We start from the raw sequence: 14425 nt of genomic DNA on the forward strand, positions 1-14425 counted from the left end.
TATCAGCCAACAAATGTAAGCAAAATGTTATATTTAACTTCCAGAACGTGTCCTCAAAGAAAGGGGACATGCTCTTTTCCTCCTTCCCACTGGCTGGAATTTAGATGTGATGTTGAGAGCTTAAGCAGCCATTGTATACCATGAGTTGAACCATTAAGGATGGTAAAGCAGAAAAAGATGGAGCCAGGGTTCCTGATGGTCATGGAGCCATCAGGAACCCCATCAGGAAGCCAATTCTTGGCTGCCTGCCTCTGGCCTTGTACGTGAGAGAAAAATGAACTTCTGTCTCTTTTAACCACTGGAATTATAGCTAGTTTTTAGTTTTCTGTAATATGCAGTGAAACTTGATCTGCTCTGGTAAAACCCTCAACAGACAAGTTCTCTAAGAGTGAAAATTAGCAAATCCTCAAACCCAATTAGAAGACCTTGGAGGGAATGGGGCAACTGGGTGATGGACATTAAGGAGGGCATGTGATGTAATGAGCACTGGGTCTTATACGCAACTGATAAATTATTGAACACTACATCTGAAACTGATGATGTACTGTATGATGGCTAACTGAATTTAAATAAAAAAGAAGAAAAAAAGACCCTCTAAAATTCTGCCTCAGGTCGGGAAGAGACACCATGGTATAATGTGTTTCAGAGGAAATGAGAGAGTTGTTCAGCCCCTTGCCCCAGGGTTCGTGACATTAACTCTGAAATGATGGGGACCGTCCTACTTTCTCTGGCTGGGGCATTGAGTAGCTCTGAGAGGCAGCTTGCTCTCAGGCTTCCCACCCAGACTCTAACCTTGGAAGGGAGGTGGTTAAATGCTACAATGTAAGTGTTTGCATGCTTGCTCTTTGGAAATCTGCTTTCCCAGCCCCAGCATTTGTTAGAGGAGACCCCAGTGTTTGTCAGCCCCTCCAGGGGCATCTGAGGGGGAGTGCACCTGCACAAGTAAGAGAAGGGAACTAGGGAAGAAAGACATTAGCCCTGTGGTTCTCAAGCCTGCGTGGGCCTCAGAATCACTGGCAGCCTTGTGAAAGCACCTTGCTGCACCACATGCCCAGAGCTTGTGAGTCACCAGGTCTAGGGTGGGGTGAACATCTGCATTTCTAACAGGTTCTGCGACCCACACTTTCAGTACCCCTTACATTAGATTATATATAGAAATATATAGAATATCCTTTCGATACTGGTCTTTGCTTTGACCAGGGGAAGTGTAACCAAACAAAAATAATTAACAGGTGTCAAGGTACTCTACCCAAAAGCAGAACTGAAGAAGAGAGGGATGAATGAAAAGAGAAAGACTCCTTCAGAACGCGTCTCTTTAAAAGCAAGGGGAGCAGGACGCAAAGGGTCTTTCGGAGGAGGCTCTGCAGAGGCATGGCCCAAGAGACCAGGCAGTCCTGGTGGAGGCTGGGCAGAGGAGTCAGGAGGGGAAGGAGGACTTTGGGGACAATGCTAAGGTTTAGCTCTGCTGCTGTGAAAGAGTGGGTAGGAAAGAAAGAAAGTGTCTTTTTAAGAACAGAGGTGTGAAACTATGTTTTAGCAGAAGCAGACACAAATCCTCTGTCATATGCAACACTTGGGAAATTAGCACGTACACGGAGACTATAAGCATGAACGTGCAATTAGCTTTCCCTACGGCTCAGTCTGAGGACCACAGAGCTGTCAGGTCAGCCTCAGTTTCCCTCCTCCCCGGCGCGCCCTCCGCACACACCCCTGCATTTCCTAGCTGGGTCGGCAGGTGGAGCAGTTGAATCGCACAGTGAGCCCGAGTCACGCCCCCCGAAGTAGCTGCCCCATGCCGCTTTCATTGGGGATAAGCCTACATTCCTTCTAGAACGTTCCTCAGTGGAGGGCAGCAGTCCTGGCGGGAGGCTCCAACTGCAGTGTCGCTATACGGTCTGAGGTTTCACTTAAACACCCAGCCGAGCTGTCTGGAACCCCCCCTTTCCCCTCTGCCCAGATGCAAACTCTGTTGTTTTTCATGCCAAAGGCAGTTGAGCCAGGTGTCTGTTACAGTTTCCTGCAGGCGTGCTCCAGAAGGGCTTCGTTAGGGGCCAACTCCTTACCACATTAATATTCTGTCTGTAAGGAAGACTGCTAATTGCCTGGATTTAAGGAAGATTTTTTTCTCGCTTTTGGAATCAAGGAGAATGTATTGGCTCTCCACTGCTTTGTCTGCTTGGGTGAAGAGAAGCTGATGTTCTAGGTTGGATATGAGACTGGAATAGGCCATAGGGAGGCAGTACGCAGAAGTTCCTGCGTTTCACTCCAGCACCTGACTTTCCAGGATAGGACACAGATCACCTGGTCTGCTCTAGCTCCAAGAGGCTAGGTTAGCGCTGGACCAACACACTGTGTGGAGGACTGAGTCGGGGCCCCTGGGTTTCAGCAGCAGAATGTCCAGCCCGTGAACAGTCACCGCAGTGTGTCGGGCCAGAGCCCATAGCAGTCGTATTCCAGAACACAACTGACTTCCGTAGTATTGCCGCACAGAGGAATTGCTGGGGCTTGTAGGTTCAGTCTGAGAAGCGCGTGCCATTCTAACAGACCCAACGCCCTCCCCTTTTCTAGCAAATATTGCACAAAGCTCGCCTATAGTTTCCTAAAATGAAATGCACAATCACATACACAGATATTATTTTCATCACTCTAATGTCCTAACAATATATCAAGAATAAATTAAAGAGAGGTTGTTATAATAAATTAATCTGTATTCCAACAGCTAGAAGACACAAGGGAGGAGGCTGATGCTTGCACTTATTCACGCACTCACCCAAACACGACAGCTGCAAAGCAGAATAAGTGTTGGTGACTGTGAGCTGCATTGTATCGGTGATTAACTCTCAGTAAAATTCCAACCAAGTGTAAGTATACTCTTTCCTTAATTTATGTAGAATTATAAAGTTTTAAAGGATAAATTGCATTTCTATGGAAAGCAGAGTGAGGCTGTAGGCTTTTCACTCCCTGTGACAGCAACGCCGCACACACACACACACACACACACACACACACACACACACACACCGTACACCACACATCATTTCCTAAACAACCCCTAGGAGGTAGTATTGCCACTGCTGGGAACTGAACATTCAGCATTGTTGTGGAGACCAGGGAGTGCCCCCAAAGGAGGGGGAGGGCCCTTAGCTGCCTCCAGCACTCCTAGAAAGCATTAGGTTCTCCAGGTAATTACCCAATGCGTCTCTCAACGGCAAAATCCAAGACTTGCACACCTGGTACCAGATTTGATTACAAGGTAGACACCTATCGAAGGTGCCTCCGCCCTAGGTTCTGCGTGACAATGTGACTATTAGTTCTGACCTCTGCTGGAACAACAGTGCAACCCACCACAATCAGTCTGAGAGATGCAGGCGAAAAGGGATGCCTGGTTCATTCTCCTGAGCCAACTTCCAACCCCCCCCCCCCAACACACACCTTGCAAGCCTGCTGAGGAAAGGCCTGGAAGCTAAGCCCACAGCAGATCTTCACAGAACAAGGCTGGCCCAGCTCTGTACCAGCCTCTGGGATTATTTGGCAATCTGAGTGTCAAGAAGCTCCTGGTTTGGGCTCTAGTTAATTGAATGTTCTGATTACTTGATAGCTACTTCACAATCCTATTTGCTTCAATGCTTATGCAAATGTTCTAAAATTCATGAATTCACCCTTCACCAAAACAGCAATGGCTTCATTAGCAGGCAAGATTCCTTCTTCTTTCATCTCTTTTCCCATTTCCCATAATGGAATTGTAATATCTCTTTTCAATAGAAATGCATTCGGTAAACACACAAGTCCGGTTTCCTAGCTTAATAAACGTACATACTAGAGAACTGAGCTTTTGATTAAGATTACTGCATCATTTGGGGCCCCTCTCTCCTCACCACTGATGGTGCCTAGGCCGACATCAAAGCTTGTGTTTCATGTGGATTCAGATCTCAGGAAATCTGAAAGCTTAATTGATTTTTTTGTTTCAGTTGTTATATATTTTTCTACTACAGTAAATTTTTTCTACAATACATGTAACGTGTGCTGTGTCAGTTGGGGGTCTTCTGAGAAGCAGCTGCAGATGGACTCTGATGTGCATGGGTGCTATTAGAGGAAAGGCCTTCGTGAGACCGTGTGGAAGGAGCCAGACCTGGCTGGAAGCTGTCAGGCCACAATGCAAGGCATGCTGAGTACCTGTTAGGGTATTTATTATGTAGCTGAGAAAATATGGGCTAGATCTATGAACAAGAGAGTGCTCGAAAAAAAGAAAGCAAAATTGGATACTTTGAAGAGACTTAGTAAAAACAAATAATCGTTGAAACATATATTTTTTATCAGATCATGTCTGAATGAGATTGTTATAAAAGCTTAGGGGAAGGGGCGCCTGGCTGGCTCTGTCGGTAGAGCACACAACTCTTGATCTTGGGGTCCTGAGTTTGAGCCCGGTGTTGGGTGTAGCAATTACTTTAAAAAAAAAAGGAAGGGGGTGCCTGGGTGGCTCAGATGGTTAAGCGTCTGCCTTCGGCTCAGGTCAGGATCCCAGGGTGCTGGGATCGAGTCCCACATCGGGCTCCCTGCTCCATGGGAGCCTGCTACTCCCTCTGCTTCTTTCTCTCTCTCTCTCTCCCCCCTACTCTGTCTCTCATGAATAAATAAAATCTTTAAAAAAAAAAAGGAAGAAGAACTTTAGGGAAAATTGATTAATACTTAGTAGAATTCTACACTTTTATTGTGTTACAGTATCTCTGCAATGTAAAGAACCCAAAACTGTAAACTGTAGTCAATGCATTAAGGGTGTGATTTGTGTAAAATAATGAGAGCGCCAAGCAGTGGATCCTGTGCAAAGAAAAGACAATGGGTTTACATCTCCAGATTGCTCTGAATATACGTTCTATGCTTTAAGCTAAATGAAAACGTTTACTTTTTTAAAGTCTGGTTTGATGGACTTTCTCAATGAACCAACCAACCGCTCCTGACCACGGGAGGCTTCTACATTTGTTAAATATAATACAGTTGTCTTTGCCACGAATTTGTACATAATGAAATAATAATGAAAAAAACAAGATGTGCCTGGGGTGGAGAGAGTTTGTGAAGGTCAATTTAGGGTCACGGTTAGATTTTTTCATTTCATAAATATTCGTTAAGAAGGGTGTTAGAACCTTGTTGAAATCATAAATGGCCTACTTTGATTTCACATCTGCATTTGGCAGAGATATCAATATATTATACATATATTTTATGACATTATATATATGGCATAAGTTTCTGGGCCCCAAAGGAAAAAAAAACCAGCCAAAGAGTTTCTCTACTGTCCCATATATTTTCTGTCCAAGACATGCTAGGGAATATTCAGCTGTCACCTACATTGTAAATCAGCTCTCTGCTAAAGGAAGTGTTGGTTTTTTGTTTTAAAGATTTTATTTACTTATTTGAGAGAGAGAGAGAGAGAGAGAGTGCGCTTAAGAGAGCATGAGGCAGGGAGAGGGCAGGAGAGGGAGAGGCAGACTCCCCACTGAGCAGGGAGCCCTGACATGGGGCTCTATCCCAGGACCCCAGGATCATGACCTGAGCCAAAGGCAGACACTTAACCCACTGAGCCACCCAGGCGCCCCAGAAGCATTGGTTTTAAGATCTGATTTGTCCAGGCCCATCTCCAACCCCAGGCTGTTCCATGTGGTTCATCCATCCATGCAGAATTGCCTGCAAACCCTTAACTGCCCCAGCCCCACCCCATGGTATGGGGAAAGCGCCCACTCTGGAGCCTCACAGATCTCCCCTCCACCTCTCCCTGCCACCTACAGACAGTGTGATGGGAGCAGGCCCTTTGCCTCCCTGAGGCTCCAGTTCCTCACCACTAAATAAAGATCTAATGCCTACTCCCAGGTCTTGTCATAAGGCTCACAGGAGACAGGTTGTGAGAGCTCCCAAGTTACATGGACACCAGGAGTGGATGCTCCCTCCTAGCTAGCTGCACCCTCACAGAACTGGAAAGTTCTGTTCTGGAAGAACCTTGGTCGTTGTTTCCTTTGAGGACCTCTATTCTCAACACTGACCCGGCAAACACCGAATTTAATGACCTCTTTATTTTTTTTTTAAGATTTTTTTTTATTTATTTAATTGACAGAGAGAGAGACAGAGAGAGAGGGAACACAAGCGGGGGGAGTGGGAGAGGGAGAAGCAGGCTTCCTGCCGAGCAGGGAGCCGGATGCGGGGCTCGATCCCAGGACCCTGGGACCGTGACCGGAGGTGAAGGCAGTTGCTTAACCAACTGAGCCACCCAGGCGCCCCCTAATGCCCTCTTTAATGACATGCACATTATTTCCCACTTTAACATCTACAAAATCGAAAGCATCTTACAAATCAAAGGTATTTTATAATTGCTGTCAACCAGGCAACAGTCCTCAAGTACTTGCCGTCACCTGTTGCTTCTTCCAATTTCCCGTAGCTGTGCATATTATCATCCCTCCCACTGCGTTAATGTGCATTTTTGGTACTCACATGGTCTTTAAGTTGGCTTCAAGAAAATTCCACCCTGATTCAACATTAAAACAAAACGTTATTGTGTCTACCAAGAAGCAGAGAACTAGAACAACAGTGTGAATTTGCTGTTAGTAAAGCAAATGTTCTTCGGTGGAAGTAAACCACAGTTCTGTATTTTCTTACAAATCACTTCAAAAAGATCTCCGAAATGTAGACACCCCCCGAGCAAGTGAAGCTGTGTCACCTTTTGTTTACTGAGATAAGGATTGCTTTCCAAGACATGCAACAGAAGGCAGAAGAAAGGGCCAAATCCCTCAGAATGGATGAAAGAAGTGTCAAAGCAATGAGAGACCAGTGACATCAATTTGTGCATCGCAAAGGACTATTGTTAAGATGGTGTCAGGGTTTAATGGGCGGTGGTTTTTCTTTCTTAGAGATACTTCAGCTAATGATGGGTCTTATAATCTAAGGCATCTTAGAATTGATAAGGCATGGTACTTTCTCTTTTTTTTTTTTTAAAGAAAATGAGTGAAATCAGCATAATGTGAGTATTGTCTCTATTCTGAAGTTGCCCTGATATCCAGAGATCACATGAGAGGCAAAGTGGTAGACCATGCTGCCCCAGGAGGAGTGGGGGGTGGAGGAGGGACCTCTGCCTTCCCCCCTGATGGCTTTGCCTTTCATGATTCCTCTTGCTTGTGAGGCCTGCTGCTCTTCCTGCTCTGAGGCACCCTTTCATCCTTGTATAACTCACCCTACCTTTTTTACTTTCCTCATTGATTGGGTTCTGCTCTTACGATCATAAAAGTCTTGCTGAGGCATGAGTGCTGGCTACATACCCTCACCCATTAGTCTACTTCTCCAGTTCGGACTTAGCTGCTTTCTTAAAGAGTGATCATGAGTTTTACTGACTCACCCACTTCCTTGTCCATGCTTCTAACAGCCCAAGTTACGCAGGTGGTGATCCAGAGGGAGTGAGAGTCTTCTGAATGAGAGATCAGTGTGCACATACTACCACAACCACCCTGACCCTCCCCATTGGTTGGCCTAAGGTTTGGGGTAAGATTGTTCCACTTAGCATTTAAATAGCCATTTAATATAAGGCCAAAAAAAAAAGTTATCAGAAGTGACTGAGTATGGCGTGGTCTATTTAGATAAACATATTGATTATTGGATAAATATCATGTGCTCCATAAACAAATAAAATACAAAGAACTATAAGAGAACACTTCATTCTGAGCACAATTTAACATTGCAAGATGTATGGTTCTTTGTGATAAATATCAATTGTCTTTATCCTGTAGGGTTAAAACTCCAGGTTTGATAAAGAAGCCTGATTCATAGACGGCTAAATAAACCAACATTTCCTATCTGGGTTTTGGAAGAAATTTCTGAGAAGTTAGTTGTATATTCAGTGTGACTTTCATTGGTTTCAAGTTTGCTATCTCCTTTAAAAATGATGTACAAAAGTCATTTGTCATTTCCCTTAATCTCTTCGTGAAGCTGAACAAGCTTAGAACATCGACCTTCCCCTCCTCTCTGAAGCACATGGCCATCCTCAGGGCTGCAGGCTGCAGACAGAATCTTCATTTCCAAGGAGTGACCCCTGGATACCTAACGATTATCTACAACCGCACCCCCCTGCCCCCCAGATTCAGCCGAGCTCTCGGTGCTTGGGATCAAGCTGCTGCCCGGTCTTCCTGTTGGCCACCGCAATTCCAAGGGCAGGGGAGAAGGCCGGCAACACTGGGACTGGGGGCCCTTGGCCCGATTGCATCTCACTGGAGGGTTTCGAAGCTTGGGGGAATTAGGCTAGACCCGCCGAGGAGTCTGGTGCTAGCAGGTCGGAGAATGCCAGAAAGCTGAGTGTTCTGGCTGAAGCTGGAGATTGGGATTTCTGACCCTTGTATGAGAAAAGGATGTGGCTGAGTGTGGCACTGGGACACGTTAATGCCCACATGCAGAGTGGATGTTTGAGAATTAAACCACCCATAAAGTGAGGCGTTATAAATGGGCTGTGACGGCAGCAAACATTTACTTTGAGCCACAGAGGTCTGGATTTGCTAAGCGACACGGGTGAGTGCACCATGGGGATCGGAGCCAGGAGGTTACCGGGGACTCCTCCGTGCTCTGGAGTGTTTTCAAGTCAATAAAACCTACCGCAGTGTGACCTGGGGGCTAAATAGGACAATATTTAAGAAAAAAAAAAGAAAACACAAAGAGACTCCAGCCTCATTCTCTTTTTAAATAAAATTGTGTGAGCAGGCGCAGGGGGTTCCTACTGGAAAGTTTCATGGTACTTTCGTAGTAAATTATGAATTCCACGTTGGAACCAAACAGGACAGTTTGAACATAGCGCTTTCTGAAGCTAGGAAAACAGGCTCCTAGTGCTGGCCCTGCTCCCCTCCTGAGCTAAGCCACCTACCTACTTGTGGGAGAGACAAATCACCCCTGCGGTCTCGGTGCCCTGGCTCACCCCTTGAGAACCTCCTTTTTTCCCTTTCCTTCTTTCCTTCTTTTATGTACATTTAGTTCCCACAGGCTTCCTTTATCAATATTTCAATTGGTTGCTGCTGACCTATACTTGAATCCAAATATTTGCCCTATTCAGTGTGAATTGTGCATTCAGCCAAATGCTTGATGATGTGTGTGCTCTTTTGAGCAGACTGAATGGGCTACTTGACTAGGTGATGCCGATATAGCCTGGCCATTAGTCGTATTTGTTAGAATTGACCAGATGCAACAAGGAAAGAAGAGAGAAGAGGGGGTTTGTGTGCAGTTTTCCTTCCAGCACAGCCACGGTGAAGAAAACGAAATTGTGTACTTTCCAGGGCATAATTACAAACTGTCTCTGTGTTCTTCAAAACAGACTCTTAGTCTAGCATGAATCAAATGAGCCAGCAATCAAAGGAGATGAATACTCCTGAAGGCTCACAGTTTTATTTGCTCATTGGAAAATTACCCCCTGTAAAATGAATACGGTATTTTTAATGGTGACTGGCATTCGTTTTTCCATTGTTCAGATGAGGACACAAAGAATGAAATAAAGCTTTACACATCAATTGCCTTCAATTACTGCCGGTCTCTATACTGCTGTACAAGTATGTCATTTTTCTCCATCTACAAGCTGAACTTTTATCTTCATAACAGTTCTGATGTCACAGGACTGTACAATGTATAACTATAATATGCTAAAGCATTATTCTTACAGTTATGTATCGACCTACAATGTGCCCCATACTGAGTTTAGTTGTGGAAACACATCGTGTGGAATAAGATCATGGAGTTAAAATTCTTGGCCCGAACCCAAGGGAGGAAACCAGCTCAGGTCCAAGAGGATTTTGCCAGAAACAAGAGTGGCTTTGAAATAGATGTGAATTTGGCCAGCACCCTGGAGCAGGAAGTGGTAGTAAGAATGTACCTGTGTGTTTGCACTTGCCCTTGAGGTGTTCATAGCTTATTGGAGAAGGCAGACATGTAAACAGTGCCGAAAAGATAGGAATGACGATACCTGGGGCAACATATGAAGTGAGGTCATTGTGGGCCATTCACAGACACAAACAGTTTCCAAGGCAGAATGTGCTTAAAAAAACAAGACAACATAGACATTCAGAGCTGGGAGAGGTCCTGTCCAAGTGTGCTGGGTATGTCTAACCTATGTTTTTAAAGCCTTGCTTGAAGCTCCTGGCTCTGATGCACCTGTCAGCTCACACCATGCATATTTTAAATTTGTCTTAAGAATTTACAGAATTGGGCGCCTGGGTGGCTCAGTCGGTTAAGCGACTGCCTTCGGCTCAGGTCATGATCCTGGAGTCCCTGGATCGAGTCTTGCATCGGGCTCCCTGCTTGGCAGGGAGTCTGCTTCGCCCTCTGACCCTCCCCCTCTCATGTGCTCTCTCTCTCTCTCTCATTCTCTCTCTCAAATAAATAAATAAACAATCTTAAAAAAAAGAATTTACAAAATTCTTTGAGTATCTCCCACATAGCTCTTTGATTAAAAGTGGATTTCCGGGGTGCCTGGGTGGCTCAGTTGGTTAAGCATCTGCCTTCAGCTCAGGTCATGATCCCAGGGTCCTGGGATTGAGCCCCACATCGGGCTCCCTGCTCAGCGGGGAGCCTGCTTCTCCCTCTCCCACTCCCCCTGCTTGTGTTCCCTCTCTCTCTCTCTCTCTGTCAAATAAATAAATAAAATCTTTAAATAAATAAATAAATAAATAAAAGTGGATTTCCTGGGGCAGCTGGGTGGCTCAGTTGGTTAAACGTCTCACTCTTGGTTTTGGCTCAGTTAAGATCTCATGGGTCATGAGATCGAGCCCCACAATCGGGCTCCACGCTCAGCATGGAGTCTGCTTGAGATTCTCTCTCTCCCTCTGCCCCTCCCCCCGTTCACATGCACGAGCACATGTGCTCTCTCTCTAAAATAAATAAATAAATCTTCAAAAAAAACAGTGGATTTGCTGCCTGACTTCCCTGTTTCTATTACACTAATGCCCTGTTATATAAAAGAGGAGTGGGAAGACAGAAATAGATATCTATTAAGCGCTTACTATGTACCAGCCATTGAACTAGACACTTTCAACTTTGTTTCACATTTATTTATGGAAAAGATTTTCCCTTACTCCATGGCTCTTGATTCTGTCAATGCTGTAAGTATGTAATTTCTCCTAAAATTTTTGAAATGTACATATTATCTTCATTTTAAAATGAGAGATGAAAATGACTTCCCTTAATGAGAAAGTCACCTTGATATCTGGTGTTTCCCTATGGTCAAGAACACCACAGAGTAAAGGCGAGACACTGAAGTGGCCTATACATAGGATATTTTATTTGGGGGGGTGGGAAAAGGGAGAATGTCAGAGAAGTGCCTCAGAAAATTCTTTTTTCTGATAAATATCCAGCAGTGATCGAACTGTTACTGCTCAAAGATCTTTGGAAGAAAAGGATTATATGAACAAAAAAATACATAAATATTGTACTAATAAGAGCATATGAACCTGATTTGTATAATAAATCAATGTATTAGTCAAATCGTGATGACAAAAGAGTAAGGCTCATTACTTTTTTTAGTATATGTGCTGCCGAGGCAAGCACAAGGCTCATTACTTATAATGAGGTTAAATGATCATTTCTAAGAACATTTGTATTGCACCTGTGTTCATTTCTTAGGGCTGCAAAAATGAAGTATCATAAAATGGGTGGCTTAAAATGCAGAAACTCATTATCTCACAGTCCTGGGAGCTAGAAGTCCAAAAATAAGGTGCTGGCAGGGCCACACTCCTTCTGAAGACCCTGGGGAAGGATCTGTCCCAGGCGTCTGTCCTGGCTTCAGGTGTGACCAGCAATCTTTGGTGTCCCTAACAGCACCTATTTTCCAATGGCCTTTAAGCAATTTGGTATCTTATGTGGAATACATTGCCAATATAATATAATACGTTTCTAATTCTAGAACTAAATCACACTGGTGTAATTATTTCTTGATATTGTGATGCGCCCACAAAAAGTCCTAAATGAAGAGGAAATGCACAAAAAGATGTTTTGCAAATCCTTCTCTCTTAGTATAAAAAGCCTGAGGTCATGTCCAAAAATTGCACTAACGGAGTAAGGGAGAGGAGGACAGCAGTCCTGTATATGCCATTGTGTATCATGCTACATTTAATGAGGTGTGTTGTCCACATCACTGTGCCTGACATGTCGGGAAGATAGGAAAGCTCACAGTCCAAGCCAGTCGAGGTTTTAATCTTTTTCAGTATCTCTCTCTCTCTCTCTCTCTCTCTCTCACACACACACACACACACACACACACACAGCGACCATAAACAGGGAAGGAACGGGAAGGTGTGACGATTTAACAGCAACCAACATGAAGGAAGCTTTTCCCTGAGAAGATCTGGCATTCCCAGCTATTCCAAACCTGAGTGTGTTTCATGTTTCCAAGGCAAGAAAATAAGGGTCTTGACCCAAAACACACCATGGCCATTTCAACAGTGACCAAGCCCAGTAAATTATAACCAAAGGCCAGAAAAATACTCGTTCTCACACTGGCATGTTGGATTATTGGCTAAAACAACTGATATTATATTAATTAAGGGAGATATTTGTTTTGCTAATGAATAATCTTTTTTTTTTATAAATAATATGCTTGACTAACCAAGAAGAGGTTAAATATTTGTCACGTATCTGGGGCACCTGGGTGGCTTAGTCATTAAGCGTCTGCCTTCGGCTCAGGTCATGATCCCAGGGTCCTGGGATCGAGCCCCGCGTCGGGCTCCCTGCTCAGCAGGAAGCCTGCTTCTCCCTCTCCTACTCCCCTGCTTGTGTTCCTTCTCTCGCTATGTCTCTCTCTGTCAGATAAATAAATAAAATCTTTAAAATATATATATATTTGTCAACTACCTGATGCAATTACATGGATTTGATGTAAAGAACACATTTTCCCACCGTCAATATTTTCTATATGGGCAGAACTATTTGTATTTGACATTTGTTGCCAAAATATTTTGTAATCTCAAGTGCTCCAAAATGTATAAAGTATTTTAATGGCATGCTTAATATCTGGTGGTTTTAAAATAATTACTATTTAAAATATTATCTCCTAAACCATAAATATTAAGTGTATGAATTAATACAAAAGTATATGAGTTGGTGCAACATGGGGCTTTTCCAAGATATAGGGCATTTAGCTTGGTTCAATAAATGGTTATTATTAATACCATGTTTTCCTTATGAAAGGGTCCAGAATCAGCCACTGCGGCATAAAAAGTATTTTAAGCTGAAAGCACTTAAGTTCCTGAAACCCCTTATTTGCCTAAAAGCAGGGTCTCCTAAAAGATTGCCGTTGTCAGAAATCCTTTCCCCTCAAGCAACTCTAATCTCTTCCTGGAGAGGAAAAGTCTACACCACACCTAAATGTACACTGCCACAAAACTACCATATCTCCCATCTCTTCTCCCAAGGGCCCATTTATTGTTCCAAAAAATCATTTGTTTTTCAATGCCCTTTTCTTCCACTTCCCCACCCTGTTTCTAAGAAGTCATTTGGTCTCCCAGAAATGCTCCTCTGCCCCTCCCCATCTCCTATTAAAATGGTATGTAAATCCCAGATTCCTCCTTAAGTCACATTTTTCAGTGAATAAAAATCTGCCTTTTCTCTTGCTAATCTATCTTTTGTCTCTTTTATTTGCATGCCTCAAGTGTAGAACCTAAGAGGGTAGGTGAAAGCATTCCCTCCCCAACACTTACTCTCTGAAACTTGCAAGGCACAGTTTACATGTTTACACGCTTCATGTGTTATCGCATCCTCCCAAATTGGTTTTGTGATTGGACAAATGACGTGACTCAGACTGAGAAAATAGAAGACCCCAGGTCATGGTAGACGTGGGATTTTTAAAGCAGATCTATCTGACCCCAAGTCCCATACTCTTTCTATTGAGCCTCTATATTGTTTTGATGGTTATGTCACATAAATTCAGGTTTTAAGAGAAGCTACATGATCTTGTTTGGATCTCTCTCTCTCATTGCTTGGTGACTGAACACCCTGTGCATCCAAAATGACCTACTCCATCCATTTGCGATTCACGGACATGTAATGAACCATGTGCTATATGATTATACATATATAAATCTACATCACCAGGCAGTATGTTTCAGATAGGATAGTATTACCTGGTGATGTAGACTTTCCTTTATATACAAATTGAGATGGAGCCAATGTAAACACACTTGAAACTCTGGATGTTGCAAAAAGGCAGCTCGGTCCTCAAAACTGGAGTATGGTGTATTGTGTGCTCCCCAAGCTTGCAATGTAGTGGCTATTGGTCCTGCATTTGCCACTAACCGTGATTTTTTTTTTTTCTTAGTAAATCCCTCAGCCTCCCCGAACGTCTGCTTTTTCACTGGGCATGTCCTATTGAAGGCTTTCTTCCTAGGATTGTTGTAGCAACTGAGAAAACATCGAGGAAAGAGATTTT

This window comes from Eumetopias jubatus, unplaced genomic scaffold, assembly GCF_037043125.1.
Source record: "Eumetopias jubatus isolate StellerSeaLion01/CBP00866 unplaced genomic scaffold, mEumJub1_p1.0 scaffold_16, whole genome shotgun sequence".
NCBI classification, from domain to species: Eukaryota; Metazoa; Chordata; class Mammalia; order Carnivora; family Otariidae; genus Eumetopias; species Eumetopias jubatus.